Raw genomic sequence first — 14368 nt, 5'->3', positions numbered from 1 at the left:
AGAAGGGCAAACGCTAGAAGAAGAAGAAGTCAGTCTCTGTCTTTGATGTTTCTGTCTTTGTGTACCAGTTTTTGGACTTTGCTCCTTGATTTCACCAGGAACCTCATTCGCCTCTCCCAGTGCTGCTAGATTATTTGAAGGGTTCCTCTGGAGTCTGATATCTCCTAGCAGAAATCACACTGCACTTGGAGTTGATTAGTGTATCAGCATTAAAATTAGCCTTTTTTCCCCCTTTTTAAATTAAATTTCTTAGTGTAACTTTTTGAACTTGTGATTTCAAGTAAAAATATCAAGAATACTAACTTTTGTACACTCCTTTGAACTAAATATTGATTTTTATTACTTCTCTGTTCACAGTAATGTAAGTCTGTCAAATATTTTGAAAAGACACAGAAGTATAATTATCTCAGTAGGAAACTAAAAAGATTGTCTTAAAATACCTTTTTAACAAGCTTAAAAAGCATGCCAGAAAATTCAAGAATATTTCAGCCTGAATAATTACTTAATAATTAAGGAACAGGTAGTTCTATTTCTGTGCGTTTTCAGTTAACACTTTTTAAAAATTTTTCTTTATTGGGGGATTAATGATTTACATTTGACAGTAAATATAACAGTTTTTACATGCATAATATTTCTCAGTTTTCCATATAACAATACAACACCACTAGGTCCTCTGTCATCCTTTTTGGAACTGTACTCTCCCCCCCCCCACCCCAGAGTCTTTTACTTTGGTGCAATACGCCAATTCCAGTTCAGGTTTTACTTATGTTTTTCCTTCTGATCTTGTTTTTCAACTTCGGCCTGAGAGTGAGATCATCCTATATTCATCCTGTTTCTAACATATTTCACTTAACATGATTTCTTCAACTCCATCCAAAATGGGCTGAAAATGGTGAAGTCACCATTTTTAATATCTGAGTAGTATTCCATTGTGTATATATATACCACAACTTGATCAGCCACTCATCTGTTGTTGGACACCTGGGTTGCTTCCAGATTTTGGCTATTACAAATTGTGCTGCTAATAACATAGGTATACACAAATCTTTTTGGATGGGTGTGTTGGGTTCCTTAGGATATATCCCCAGGAGAGGAATTGCAGGATCATAGGGTAGGTCCATTTCTAGCCTTCTGAGAGTTCTCCAGACTGTTCTCCACAGAAGTTGGACCAATTTACATTCCCCCAGTAGTGTAGTAGGGTTTCTTTGACCCCACAACCTCTCCAGCATTTGTTGCTGCTACCTTTTCTGATGTATGACATTCTCACAGGTGTGAAGTGGTATCTCATTGTTGTCTTTATTTGCATTTCTCTGACACTCAGAGACTTGGAGCATTTTTTCATGTGTTTCTTGGCCTGTTGGATCTCTTCTATGGTAAATATTCTGTCCATGTCCTCTACTCCTTTTTGGATGGGGTTATTTGTATTCTTGTTACTGAGTTTGGCAAACTATATATTTTGGTTATTAAACTCTTCTCTGATGTATGGCATGTAAAGATCTTCTCCCATTCTGTGAGGGGTCTCTTTGTTTGGGTAGTGGTTTCTTTTGCTGTGCAGTTTTTTTAAATTATTATTTCTTTATTGGGGAATTAATGTTTAACATTCGACCGTAAATATAATAGTTTGTACATGCTTAACATTTCCCAGTTTTCCATATAACAATACAATCCCCACTAGGTCCTCTTTCATCCTTTTTGGACCCATATACTCCACCTCCACCACCCCAGTGTCTTTTACTTTGGTGCAACATGCCAATTGCAGTTCAAGTTCTACTTGTGTCTTTTCTTCTGATCTTGTTTTTCAACTTCTGCTTGAGAGTGAGATCATCCCATATTCATCCTTCTGTTTCTGGCTTATTTTATGTAACATGAATTTTTTAAGGTCAATCCCAGATCTGCTGAAAACAGTGAAGTCACCATTTTTAGTATTTTTAATAGCTGAGTACTATTCCATTGTGTATATACACCACAACTTGCTCAGCCACTCATCTGTTGCTTCCAGATTTTGGCTATTACAAATTGTGCTGCTAATACATATGTGTACACAGATCTTTTTGGATGTGTGTGTTGAGTTCCTTAGGATATATCCCCAGGAGAAGAATTGCAGGATCTTAGGGTAGGTCCATTTCTAGCCTTCTGAGAGTTCTCTAGACTCAAAGACTTGGAGCATTTTTTCATGAGTTTCTCAGCCTTTTCTGTGATCTCTTCTGTGGTGAATATTCTGTCCATGTCTTCTCCCCCTTTTTGGATGGGGTAATTTGTTTTCTTGTTATTGAGTTTGGCAAGCTCTTTATACATTTTGGTTATTAAACTCTTGTGTAATGTGTGGCATGTAAAGACCCCTCCATTCTGTGAGGGAACTTTTTGTTTGGGTAGTGATTTCTTTTGCTGCACAGAAGCTTTTTAATTTGATGTAGTCCTATAGGTTTTTGCTTGCCCTAGTTTTCTTTGTAAGTGGATTCATTTCATTGAAGATGTCTTTAGAATCCTCAATAAAAAAAATCAGAGTAAAAAAAAAAGTTATAATCATATTCATGAGACATTGATGGACCTGGAAATTCACATTCTCTCTCTCTTCCCTAAAATTGCATCTTGAAGATACTAATCCAGAAAGAATAAATTATTGACATTGGCTCATCCCAATCATGGATTCTGGGGGGAAAACAACAACAACAAAAAACTATCTGTATGCCCTGACAGTGAAGTCTTTGGTAGGTTACTGGACTCTGTCCATGAATGGCTCTGCAGCCTTCTCTCGGATTCTATCAGCTTCCCTATAGCTTTTTAATAAATCACCTTAAAATTAAAGAAATGCTGTCCCCTTGGATGAGAAAACATAGTTTAGTCACTAAGGCAATGAAGTGTTAAACATTTTTATACCTAGAGCTGAGACTGTTTCCTTAAGCACAAATAAAGCAAAGTCAACTTTCTAGGTTAAAAAAATTCATTTTCAGAACATTCAAATTGAGACAAATATAAGGTGTTTATTGCTTTTCTGAAAAAAAAAAAGAATTTATGCAGAAAAGAGTTCTGCCAATATTTTCCTCTAAGTATCTGATAGTTTGTGGTCTAACATCCAAGTCCTTGATCCACTTGGAATTTACTTTTGTATTTGGTGAAATATAGTGGTTCAGTTTCATTCTTCTGCATGTTTCAAACCATTTTTTCCAACACCATTTGTTGAAGAGACTCTGCTTTCCCCAGTTAATAATCTGGGCATCTTTGTCAAAGATTAGATGTCCATAGGTGTGGGGGCTTACTTCTGAGCTCTCAGTTCTATTCCACTGGTCAGTGTGTCTATTTGTATTCCAGTATCAAGCAGTTTTTATTACAATGGCTCTATAATACAATTTGAGATCTGGGAGTGTGATGCCTCCAGTTCTGTTCTTTCTTCTTAAGATTATTTTGGCAATTCTAGGTCTTTTCTGGTTTCAGATAAACATTTGTAGCATTTGTTCTATTCTCCTAAAATATGTGGTTGGGATCTTCATGGGGATAGCATTCAATTTGTAGATGGCTCTGGGTAGTATATTCATTTTGATTATGTTAATTCTTCTAACCCAGAATCATGAAATATCTTTCCACTTCATTGTGTCTTTTTCAATTTACTTGAGTAGTGATTTTTAATATTCAGTATACAAGTTTTTCACTTCTCTAATAACCTTAAGATAATTAGTGTTTTCTTCCAGATTCTCATTTGTTGTTCCTGTATTTCTGATTACAATTCTTTCAAAGTCTTTACTCACTCCTGTGATTATTTCCTTATCTAGTGTTTGGATGTTGACCTCATAATTTTGTGCTTCACCCTTTGAGGGGCTTTTAGCTGGACTCTTGTCCTGATTCATTTCTCCAGTATTTCTTCTTGTTGGTTTAACCATTTTATATATTATGAGTTCCCTCTCTCAGTACTTTTCAAATTACTGATCACTCTTGCCTGGATTGACTTGTGTCTAAGTAAGGTAATTAAAGGGTTCAGGGTGTTGGAAGTTAACAGTTGTTTCAATAGTATTTTAATCCCTGATTTGGTGCTCAGTGCCTTAAAAGCCTCTTTGTACTTTTTCTTCCCTGTTGGCTATGGGAGCCTGAGGGCTTGTAAACTATAAGTAGGCTCTTAGTTTAATCACTGACTCCTGACCAAGAGATAAAGTAGGGTGTGACAGAGATAATCCAGTGGTTATGTAAAGAGACTTTCACAGCCCCACTGCTATGCCACCTAGGTATAGGTCTTCTCCTGAGTTTCCTGTCCCCTGGTGTCCCTCCCTGCCACTGTTCCAGATTCTGAGTGCAGTAGCAATGGAGACTCAAGAGTTGCACTTGGTGAATCTCCAGGGAGTTCTCTCCTCCCTTCAGCCATCCCCTTGTTGGTGGAACAGACTGGAGGTGGTGTCTCTGATAAACTGCCAGACTGTTACTAGCCACTTAATCTCTCCCTAGGTTCCTCTCTGTCCACCAGCGACAGGTAAGTTTGCACTCATGGTGATTTGGTGGGTTCCTGAAGTCGTTCTAGTCCTGTCTTGTTTTGGTCCCAGGTGGTCTCCTTTGGTATTTCTAGTTGATCTCTCTCTCACTTCTTTGGTTAGGTTTATTCCTACATATTTTATTGATTTTGTTGCTGTAATAAAAGGAATTGATTGCTGGGTTTAAACTTCTAATTTAGTGTTTGCATAGAAGAATGCCACTGACTTTTGTGTGTTAATTTTGTAGCCTGACACTTTTCTATATTTCCTGATGGTTTCCAATAGCTTCTTTCTAGATTCCTCAGGTTTTTCTATGTATACCATCGTGTCATCTGCAAATAGGGAGAGTTTGACTTCTTCTCTTCCAAGCTTTATCCCTTTAATTCCTTGCTCCTGCCTGATTGCTATGGCAAGAACTTCCAACACTATGTTGAATAGTAATGGTGATAGTGGGCAGTCCTGTCTAGTACCTAATCTAAGGGGAAATTCTTCCAGTTTTTCACCATTGAGTATGATGTTGGCTGTAGGTCTGCTATATGTAGACTCCACTATCTTAAGGAATTTTCGGTCTATTCCCATTTTTTTTGTAGTGTTTTGATCATAAAGAGATGTTGTATTTTGTCAAAGGCTTTCTCTGCATCTATTGATATTACCATGTAGTTTTTGGTCTTGCTTTTATTGATATGGAGGGTCACATTGATTGATTTACATATATTAAGCCAACCTTGCATCCCTGGGATAAAACCCACTTGGTCATGATGAACAATCTCTTTAATATATTGCTGTATCCGGTTGGCTAGAACTTTGTTAAGTATTTTAACATCTATATTCATCAGAGATACTGGTCTGTTGTTTTCTTTTTTGGTTGTGGTGCTGTCTGCTTTTGGTATCAGAGTGATGTTGGCTTCATAGTATCTGGCCGGGAGTATTCCAGTGTCTTCAATCTTCTGGAAGACTTTTAAAAGTAGAGGTATTAGTTCTTTGAAGGTTTATAGAATTTGTTTGTAAATCCATCTGGTTCAGGACTTTTATTCTTGAGAAGGTTTTTGATAACTGTTTCAATTTCATTAGCTATGATGTACCTGTTTATATTATCTAGTTTCTCTTTATTTAATTTTGGAGGTTCATAGGTTTCTAGGAAATAGTCCATTTCTTCCAGATTCACTAGCTTGGTGGCATATAGTTGCTCATAGAAGACTCACATGAGATGTTGAATTACTGTGGTTTCTGTTGTGATCTCTCCTATTTCATTGACAATCCTATTTATTTGGGTCTTCTCCCTTTTTTGTTTTTTGTGCTTTTTCATGTTTCCTAATATGTGATTGTATGGCTATGAATTTCCCTCTCAGTACTGCCTTTAGTGGTGTCCCAAATATTTTGGTAGATTGTGTCTTCATTTTCATTGAACTCATGAAACATTTTGACTTCTTCCTTTATTTCCTTTTTGACCCAGTAGTTGTTAAGTAATGTACTGTTGAGCTTCCACATTTTGGGACTATTACTAATCTTTTGTTGGTTTTTAAGTGTTAGTTTAATTCCACTGTGGTCTGAGAAGTTGCTTGGGATGATTTCAATGTTCTTGAATTTGCTGTTGTTGTCTTTGTGGTCTAAGATATGGTCTATCCTTGAGAATGATCCATGTGGAGTGGAGTAGAATGCGTATTCCAGTTTCTTGGGGTGAATGACTGAAAATGCCCAATACTTCTAGTTTATCTCCTCATTTAGCTCTCTCAGGTCTTTATTGATTTTCTGCCTGGATGATCTGTCACGTTGAGAGAGTGGGGTGTTGAAGTCCCCTACTATGACTGTGTTGCTGTTAATATATTGCTGTAGCTCATTCAGGAGATGTTTGATGTATTTAGATGTCTTCTTTTTGGGTGCATAGATGTTAATAATTGTTAAGTCCTCTTGATTGACTGAACCTCTGAGCATTAAGTAATTGTCCATCCCTATCTTTTTAAATTTTATTTATTTTTAAAGTCTATTGTGTCAGACATGAGAATAGCAGTTCCTGCTCTTTTTGATGGGCCATTGGCTTGTATGATAGGTCTCCATCCTTTCACTGAGTCTATGTTTGTCTTGTTGAGTTATGTGGGTTTCTTGTAGACAGCATATTGTTGGGTTGTATGTTCTCATCCATCTTCCTACTCTGTGCCTTTTAATAGGTGAATTGAGGCCATTGACCTTTACTGATATCAAAGATTGAAGTTATTTTAATGCCATTCTTAGAGATTTTTAGAGTGTTCTAATATATGGCATATTTATGGTGGTCTGACTGTTAATAGGAGACCTTTCATGACTTCTTTCAGGACAGGCTGGGTGTTAGTTGATTCTTTCAACTGTTGCTTGTCTGAGAAGGTTTTTTTGCCTCCATCTAGTCTGAATGATAGTCTAGCAAGATACAGTAGTCTTGGTTGAAAGCCTTTCTCATTGAGCACTCGATAGATATCTTGCCATTGTCTTCTGGTCTGTAGTGTTTGTGTGGAGAAGTCTGCTGCTAATCTTATGGGTTTTCCTCTGTAGGTGACTCTTTATTTTTCTCTTGTAACCTTTAGAATCCTTTCTTTATCCTTATTCCTTTCCATTCTCAATATGATGTGTCTTGGTGTCTTTAAGGCTGGGTTAATTCTGTTTGCCTACCTCTGGGCTTATTGAACCTTTATGTCTTTGATGTTGTTTAGACTAGAGAAGTTTTCAGCTATTATGGGCTGAAGATTGCTTTCTTCTGCTCCCTCTCTTTCTTCCTCTGATAAGCCAATAATGCGTATATTATTTCTTTTGATGTCATCCCATATGTCTCTGTTGTTGTTTTCAGTATCTCTTAATCTTTTTTTGAGATCTCTTACTTCTTTTTTAGTTGTCTCTAATTCTTTCTCGATCTTACTAATTCTGTCTTTGGCCTCATTTATCCTATTCTCTTTCCCCTGTACTGTTTTCTATAGTTCCTCTATTTTGTTATCCTGTTGTGATACTGTTTTAGCTTGTTCAGCTAGTTGTGTTCTTAGCTCAGCTATTTCAGCTTTCAGCTCTCTAATAATCTTGAGATATTTAGTGTTTTCTTCCAGAGTCTCATTTGTTGTTTCAGTATTTCTGATGACAATTCTTTCAAAATCTTTACTCACTCCTGTGATTATTTCCTTAACTAGTGTTTGGATGTTGACCTCATTATTTTGTGTTTCACCCTTTGAGGGGATTTTAGTTGGACTCTTGTCATTTCTCCAATATATCTTTTCTCCAATATTTCTCCAATATTTCGTCTTGTTGGTTTAACCATTTTATATATTATATTATGAGTTCCCTCTCTCAGTATTTTTCAAATTACTGATTACTCTTTCCTGGATTGACTTGTGTCTAAGTAAGGTACTTAAAGAGTTTATAGTTGTGGAAACTGACAGTTGTTTCAATGTTATTTCAATCCCTGAGTTGAAGCACTGTGCCCGTTAAAACCTCTTTGTTCTTTTTCTTCCCTGTTTTATGGGAGCCTGAGGGCTTTTAAACTGTAAGTAGGCTTTTTATCTTAATAACTCACTCCTGACCTAGAGATGAATCAGGGTGGGAGAGAGATAGCTCAGTGGTTATACTAACAGACTCTCACACTCTAAGGATCCAAAATTTCATGCTCAATTCTGCTTCTGTGTCAATTCGGTGGGCCCTGTGAGTTTCTAAACAAGTCCCTTTTATAGTGTGTAAGTTCTGAGGCAATTATTAACCATGTTCTCATTAGGAGAGCAATGTGAAAATGCTACCCCTATACAGCCCGACTGCTAGGCCACCGAGGTGTATCTCTTCTCCTGAGTTTCCTGATCAGTTCTCTGTCCCAAATGTCAGCATAGGTCCTCCCCCCTGCTGCTCCACCTCTGAGGGAAGTAGCAGTGGAGACTCACACCTTAGGCTACTCCCTGTTCACAAGCCACATGTGTTTGCACTCACAGGTGGTTTGGTGGGTTCTTGAAGTCATTCTAGTCCTGCCTTGTTGAGGTCCAGGTAGTCTCCTTTGGTATTCCTTCAGTTAACATTGTTTAAACTTAACATTGACCACTGTTTCTCTTTTCAACTATTTTGAGGAAGAATTTTATACAGGGAGTGGTGTGTTTAACGTACATATTTAATTAGTTATGATGCTAGTACTATTTTTTGTGATTTAGTTTATATCCAAGCTTTTTTCATGGTATCTATGGACCATAAGGCATTTCATGATATATTAGTAGTACTACACTTGGTGTGGGATGATAGATTCAATTATACCTATAATCTTTACAAGGTGTGTGTCCCTAGAAAAGTTAATGATCTCTATAAACTATGTTTTATTAAGTTTCTCTATTTTTAAAAGCAATGAAATGAAAAGGTGCTTGCAACATCGCTATGTGTATACTCTAATGCATTACTAATATTTAATGAATCATTATCTATTTTACACTTTGCTTCCCAGAACATAGCAGAATGTCTTACTTATTTTAGATTATCAAATATTTTTATTGTTGAACAATCTTCCTATTACTGTAGGTCAGCATACCACCCATACTTAGTGATTGTAACACTGGGAGAAAATAGTTTTGAACCTTTTTATGAAAATATTTCAGCAACTGTATCTTTGAAATCTTGAAATTTCTTGCTTCTATACCCTATTTGTTAGAAGTTGGCAAGTTACTTCACTTACTGTTCTTTCTGACTTGTATTCCATATATCTATACTTTTCTCTGCAAATTGCCAGATAGTTTTCCTTTGCAGGCACACTGTCTTAGGTACAACTACTTAACTTTGATGTTGTAGCATGAAAGCAACAATGACTGATAAATAAAATGAATGTTTTAATATAGATTTATATACATATGTAAATACTGAACTAAACTTGATCCATGGGCCATAGTTTCCTAATTCTTGATCTATATCCTCTAATTTCACTACCTTCACTAGAAAATACAAACTTATTTTTTAACATGGCCAGTGCTTTAAATAAAAGAGAATTAGCCTAAATGGCATGGCCTCCTTGGTTGTATATTGTTTAAAACATAGAGCTGTGGAAGAGAAATATTCAACTTTTACTCTTAAGTCAGATCTCTGCTGAACTGCTTGCAAGAAGTCATATGAGTAAGCCTGAGCAATTAAGACATTTGTCTTGAGCTGTCTACAAAACAGTCATTATACTATAAGAACCTTGCAGAGTCTTCACTGGGGAACAGCCACACGGTCATAATAGGAGAATACATTTCACTACCCAAGTAGTTTCTTCTCAGTACAAAAGAAATAACCTTGCAGTCGGGAAAAATTTATGTCTGAATATTACTCCATGCTATATATGTATATAGCTCCTCTTGCTCCTCTCAAGGTCCAACTTTAGAATTCCAATTATCTTTTGACTCTTTTCTTTCTTTTTTTTCTGTTTCTCCTCCCCTCCCCCTTTCTGAATTCTCCTGTGCTGGACTAAACAGATTGAGCAGGTAGTATAGAGAAGTCATCTTGTAGTAGTAGCTTTTTTTTTTTTAAGTAATTTAATTACTCAAAACACTGTGATATGGAAAATATTCCAATGCTATATAACTTATTGTGAATGATATAATAACACTATTAGCATTATTTTTCATATTACAAAAGTTGATTTTTGAATTCACTTTCTGTTAGCAATTTTGTAAAATTAGAATCTATTTGCTATCAAAATATTATTTGAATTTACCATTAAAAAGTGCCTCCCTAGGTGTTTTTGTTTGTTTGTTTTCTGTAAAGTAATCCTGCATTAAAATCTGAATGATTCATGCTAACAGCACTAATAAGAATTTGAGGGGGATTTGGGTGGTAGCGCAGAGGGTTAAGAGTACGTGGCAACAAAGCGCAAGGACTGGCATAAGGATCCGGGTTTGAGCCCCTAGCTCCCCACCAGCAGGGGAGTCGCTTCACAAGAAATGAAGCAGGTCTGCAGGTGTCTTTCTCTCCCCTTTGCTGTCTTCCCCTCCTCTCTCCATTTCTCTCTGCTCTATCCAACAACGATGACATCAATAGCAACAATAATGATAACTACAACAATAAAACAACAAGGGCAACAAAAGGGAATCAGTAAATAAATATTAAAATTTTAAAAAGAATTTGAAATTGATCGCCCTCATCATTGTGTATCAAATGAAAAAAATAGTGAAAATAATTATTTTTTATTAGGGGGATAACAGTGTTAATTTTTTTTTCAGATGAATAAATTGTGTGGTGAAAGTTGTATATTTGGGGTATGATAAGTAGCAAGTTATTAAACCCAGAATTCTATAGCTGGGCACCTGGGGACGAAGGAAATTTTCTACTTTGCTTGTGACACAAATAAATTTTATTTTCTGGCCATTACACAATACCTGATTTAATATGCAGCCCAGAGCAGGCAGTGATAAACAATGTGTCTCACACAGTTGCACCTGCAGGTGTATTGATACTTCCTGAGAACATTCATAGAGCCTGGATTTCAGTTTTTCATACCTCAACAAGTAAATGACTATTTAATCTTTTACTATAGCATGAAGTGGCACAAATAATACATACTGGAATGGGGTTTAGTAGGATGGAAAGCCAAACTGAAGGATTTTCTATTTGAGAGGAAAGTATAATAAGCAGTAAGCTTTACAAAAGCATAGACTATGATAATAGAGGAGGAAATGAATAAAAGGATTAGAATTTGGAATATGTATGGAAGGGTAAGGTGACCTTTAATGGATTTCCAGGGCAGTCCTAGAGGATTATGTAAATCAAGTTTGAGTTCTAAATCTACTGCAACTATCATTAAAATCAATAGAATGTTGACTGCATGATGGAAATTAAAATGACTCCTGACTTTATAATGTTTCTAAGTTCTCATTCTTTCACATGACTTTTAAAAAGCAATGTGCTTTTTAATTTATTATTTTTTATTAAGATTTGCATCATTCATCCTGACAAAGTGGAAGAAATCAAGAGAATGTGATAATGAAACTCATTCCAGAAGTGTTTGAAAGTTTTGCTGTATTATGCTATAATGAGTGTTAACATTATTTTAAACTTTGCTCACAGGAAAGCTAACAAAAGTCTTATCATTTTTTATTTGCATTACACATATTTTTCATTGCTTAATGGATCCTTTTCTATATTAACTTTTTCTAAGATCAGTCGATTTTAGGTTGTCTTATTATAAAGTGATATTAAATATTTTCTTATTGGTTTTCATTAATTATATATGTCAGCTCTTTATCATATTCATGTGATTCTATTTTATTCTGTCAATGATGATTTACTTGTCTAGATGGACTTTTCCAGATAGAAAGAGATAGAGACAGAGACACAGAGAGGGAAAGATGGCACACCACTGAAGCTTCTTCCAGTGCTGTGGCAGTCAGATTCAAAGCTGGGTTGAGTGTATGGCACAGTAGGTACACTATCCAGGTGAGCTGTTTGTTGGCTTTTTTTTTCATTATTTCAAATTACGAAAATCTGCAAGTGTGATTTACTTTAGTACTTATGTAATTATTATCAAAAACCATTCATATGTTACATAGTTTCATAGTAGCATGGCATTGTTCTGGAAGAATTTCTGAAAGTGTTATATCTAGACTTCAGTGTCATCATTACCCAGGAACTTGTTGGAAATGTGAATTATGGGGGTCAGACGTATCTCACCTGGAGAGGCACATGCTTTGCCTGAGTATGTCTCAGGTTCAGGCCCTGGGTATACCACCTGAGAGTACTGTGGTACTGAGGGATATTATGATGCTATGTTGTTTCTTCCTTTGTCTGAAAAAGTTTCCCTGGAACAGTGAGGCTTTGGTGATGGCAAATTAAAAAACAAACAAAAAAGAAAACAGGGATCATGATTCTCACTTCTACCATATGATAACAAAACTCTACCTCATTTAACATCCCGTGTTTTAGTAAACCCTACAGGTGATTCTGATACATGCTGACATTTCAGAAAATAGTTTAATTTCTCACCAGCTAACTGAGTTTGAATTGTGGATTCTATCCTGTATACACTTCAGTCTAATTGGGTATATAATGATGCTGTCATCCTGCTAGAATCATTTTAACCATATAGGTTACAAATATCAGTCTTTTTTCAGTTTGGCTGCCTCTATCTTACTGCATAAATTTAAAGTCCCAAATTTGGAATTAATATTCTGATTCTGATGTGAATATATATGTTATGTCTCCCTGTTCCTCTGAGTATCTTAATGAAAATGTCAGATCCTAAACTACTGCTTCTATGCTAGTAATTTTTTAGGGGGGTGTTGGTGGTTAATGAATTACAGTACATTTATTTATACATGCTACATACTCATCACTTCCATCGAGGACTCCAAACCTCCTCTCTAATTAAATAATAAAAGCAGTTAAATATAACTTTAAAGGATGAAAGACTGTATGCTTGAGATCCTGGCAATATACACATACACATACACAGGCATGTACACACACATGCACAGAGTGAAGGAGCTGGAAGGCTTGAGAGTCAGGAGCTTGTCTGAGATTTTTCACTTTAAAAAAATTGTAAATAAAAATCATTCATTCATTCCTTTTGGATAGAGACAGAAAAAATTGAGAGGGAAGAGAAAGAGAGAGAGGGAGAGAGATACCTGTAGCACTGTTTCACCATTCTTGAAACCCCCCCCCCCCCGCTATGTAGATGGGGACTGGGGACTTGAACCTGAGGCTACATGTACTGTAATATATGCACTCATCTAGGTGTGCCCCACCCAGTTCCCTGATTTTTCATTTTTTACCTTTTAAGATTGTTGATTTAATATCTCTTCAAGGAAGAGATATCTCTGCCTATCTCTTCACATGCATATGCATACTATACACACATGCAGATTTACATATAAATATATGTTAACAGATTCAGTTTAGCTATCTTCTTTTAAAACCTTCTGTATCTGGGACTGGTACCTTTTACTAAATTTACTCTCGTATAACATCTGCAATTCAAAGTAGACAGCTTTTCACTTTCATCACTTTCTCTGTCCTCTCCTTTTAAATGTGTGCAAACACACACACATTCACTGTATGCTAGATTTATTATGAGTCGAAATTAAAGTGGTTTTCTCTATATGCTCATGTTTTATTCTGAGTGGCCAACCATTCTCTAATCCCCATACTAAGAAAACATCCTATGTCCTTAACTTGACAGCATCAACTGTTCTATTATCGGATTCCATAGTACTTTTCTGATGCTACAGGTGGTAAAATGCATGTAATTGTAGTAAGACTTTTGTACTTGGCTATCTCTATCTGCTATCTGTGAACTCTCTGAATTCAAGGACAGTGACTCCATTACTAGAACTCAGATTTGAATACAGACCTGAAAATGTACTTAGTCAATATTCCAAATTTAATGATTGCATAAAACTCTACAATATTTATAAAGCTTCAACCCTGAACATCAGTCTGTGAAATGATTCTATTTATTTTGAAAATATTTCAACTTGGTCCAATTGGTATCAAATCCAACTCCTTATCTTTAAAAATGTAAATGCTCTAATTTGCTTAACATTAGTTTTTCATGTTGCTGAGGGTTAAGGAAAGCAAGTGGTAAAGAACATGAGTCTCAGCCATCTGTCTTCCTTTGCTCTTTCCAGCAGCATAAATGTTGTAAGGATTGTGCCTGCAAAGTGGATGAGAATATGCTTATTTATTATTGAAAAGTCTTAAATGGCCTCTGTGTCTGTCAGCCCAAACTGACTTATTCTGTGATAGTAAATCACTCTCAAATGATAACAGCTGGTTATAAGAGAAGCTACTTCTCACTTTGTGATATCTTGGTCATGGGTTGTACTTTTCCAGGCTTTCTTCTCTTAAAGAAGACTCAGGCTGACAGGATATTAATAGCCATAGAGGAGATGGGTCAGGAAGCATGGTGGAACCATGGAGTGGGCCTTAAAGCTTCTATTTAGAAGTGGCACATATAATTTATA

At 36.0% G+C, this 14368-nt stretch overlaps 1 protein-coding gene across 5 annotated transcripts in view; it reads left to right on the top strand.

The window, feature by feature from the left end:
- The window catches only part of IMMP2L (inner mitochondrial membrane peptidase subunit 2), a 777851-nt gene that overhangs the window by 592816 nt on the left and 170667 nt on the right, over positions 1-14368 (top strand). The window lies entirely within an intron of this gene.

Source organism: Erinaceus europaeus, chromosome 8, assembly GCF_950295315.1.
Source record: "Erinaceus europaeus chromosome 8, mEriEur2.1, whole genome shotgun sequence".
NCBI lineage: Eukaryota > Metazoa > Chordata > Mammalia > Eulipotyphla > Erinaceidae > Erinaceus > Erinaceus europaeus.
Note: the sequence above shows the minus strand (reverse complement) of the source record. Positions and strands in the feature narration are given on the sequence as shown.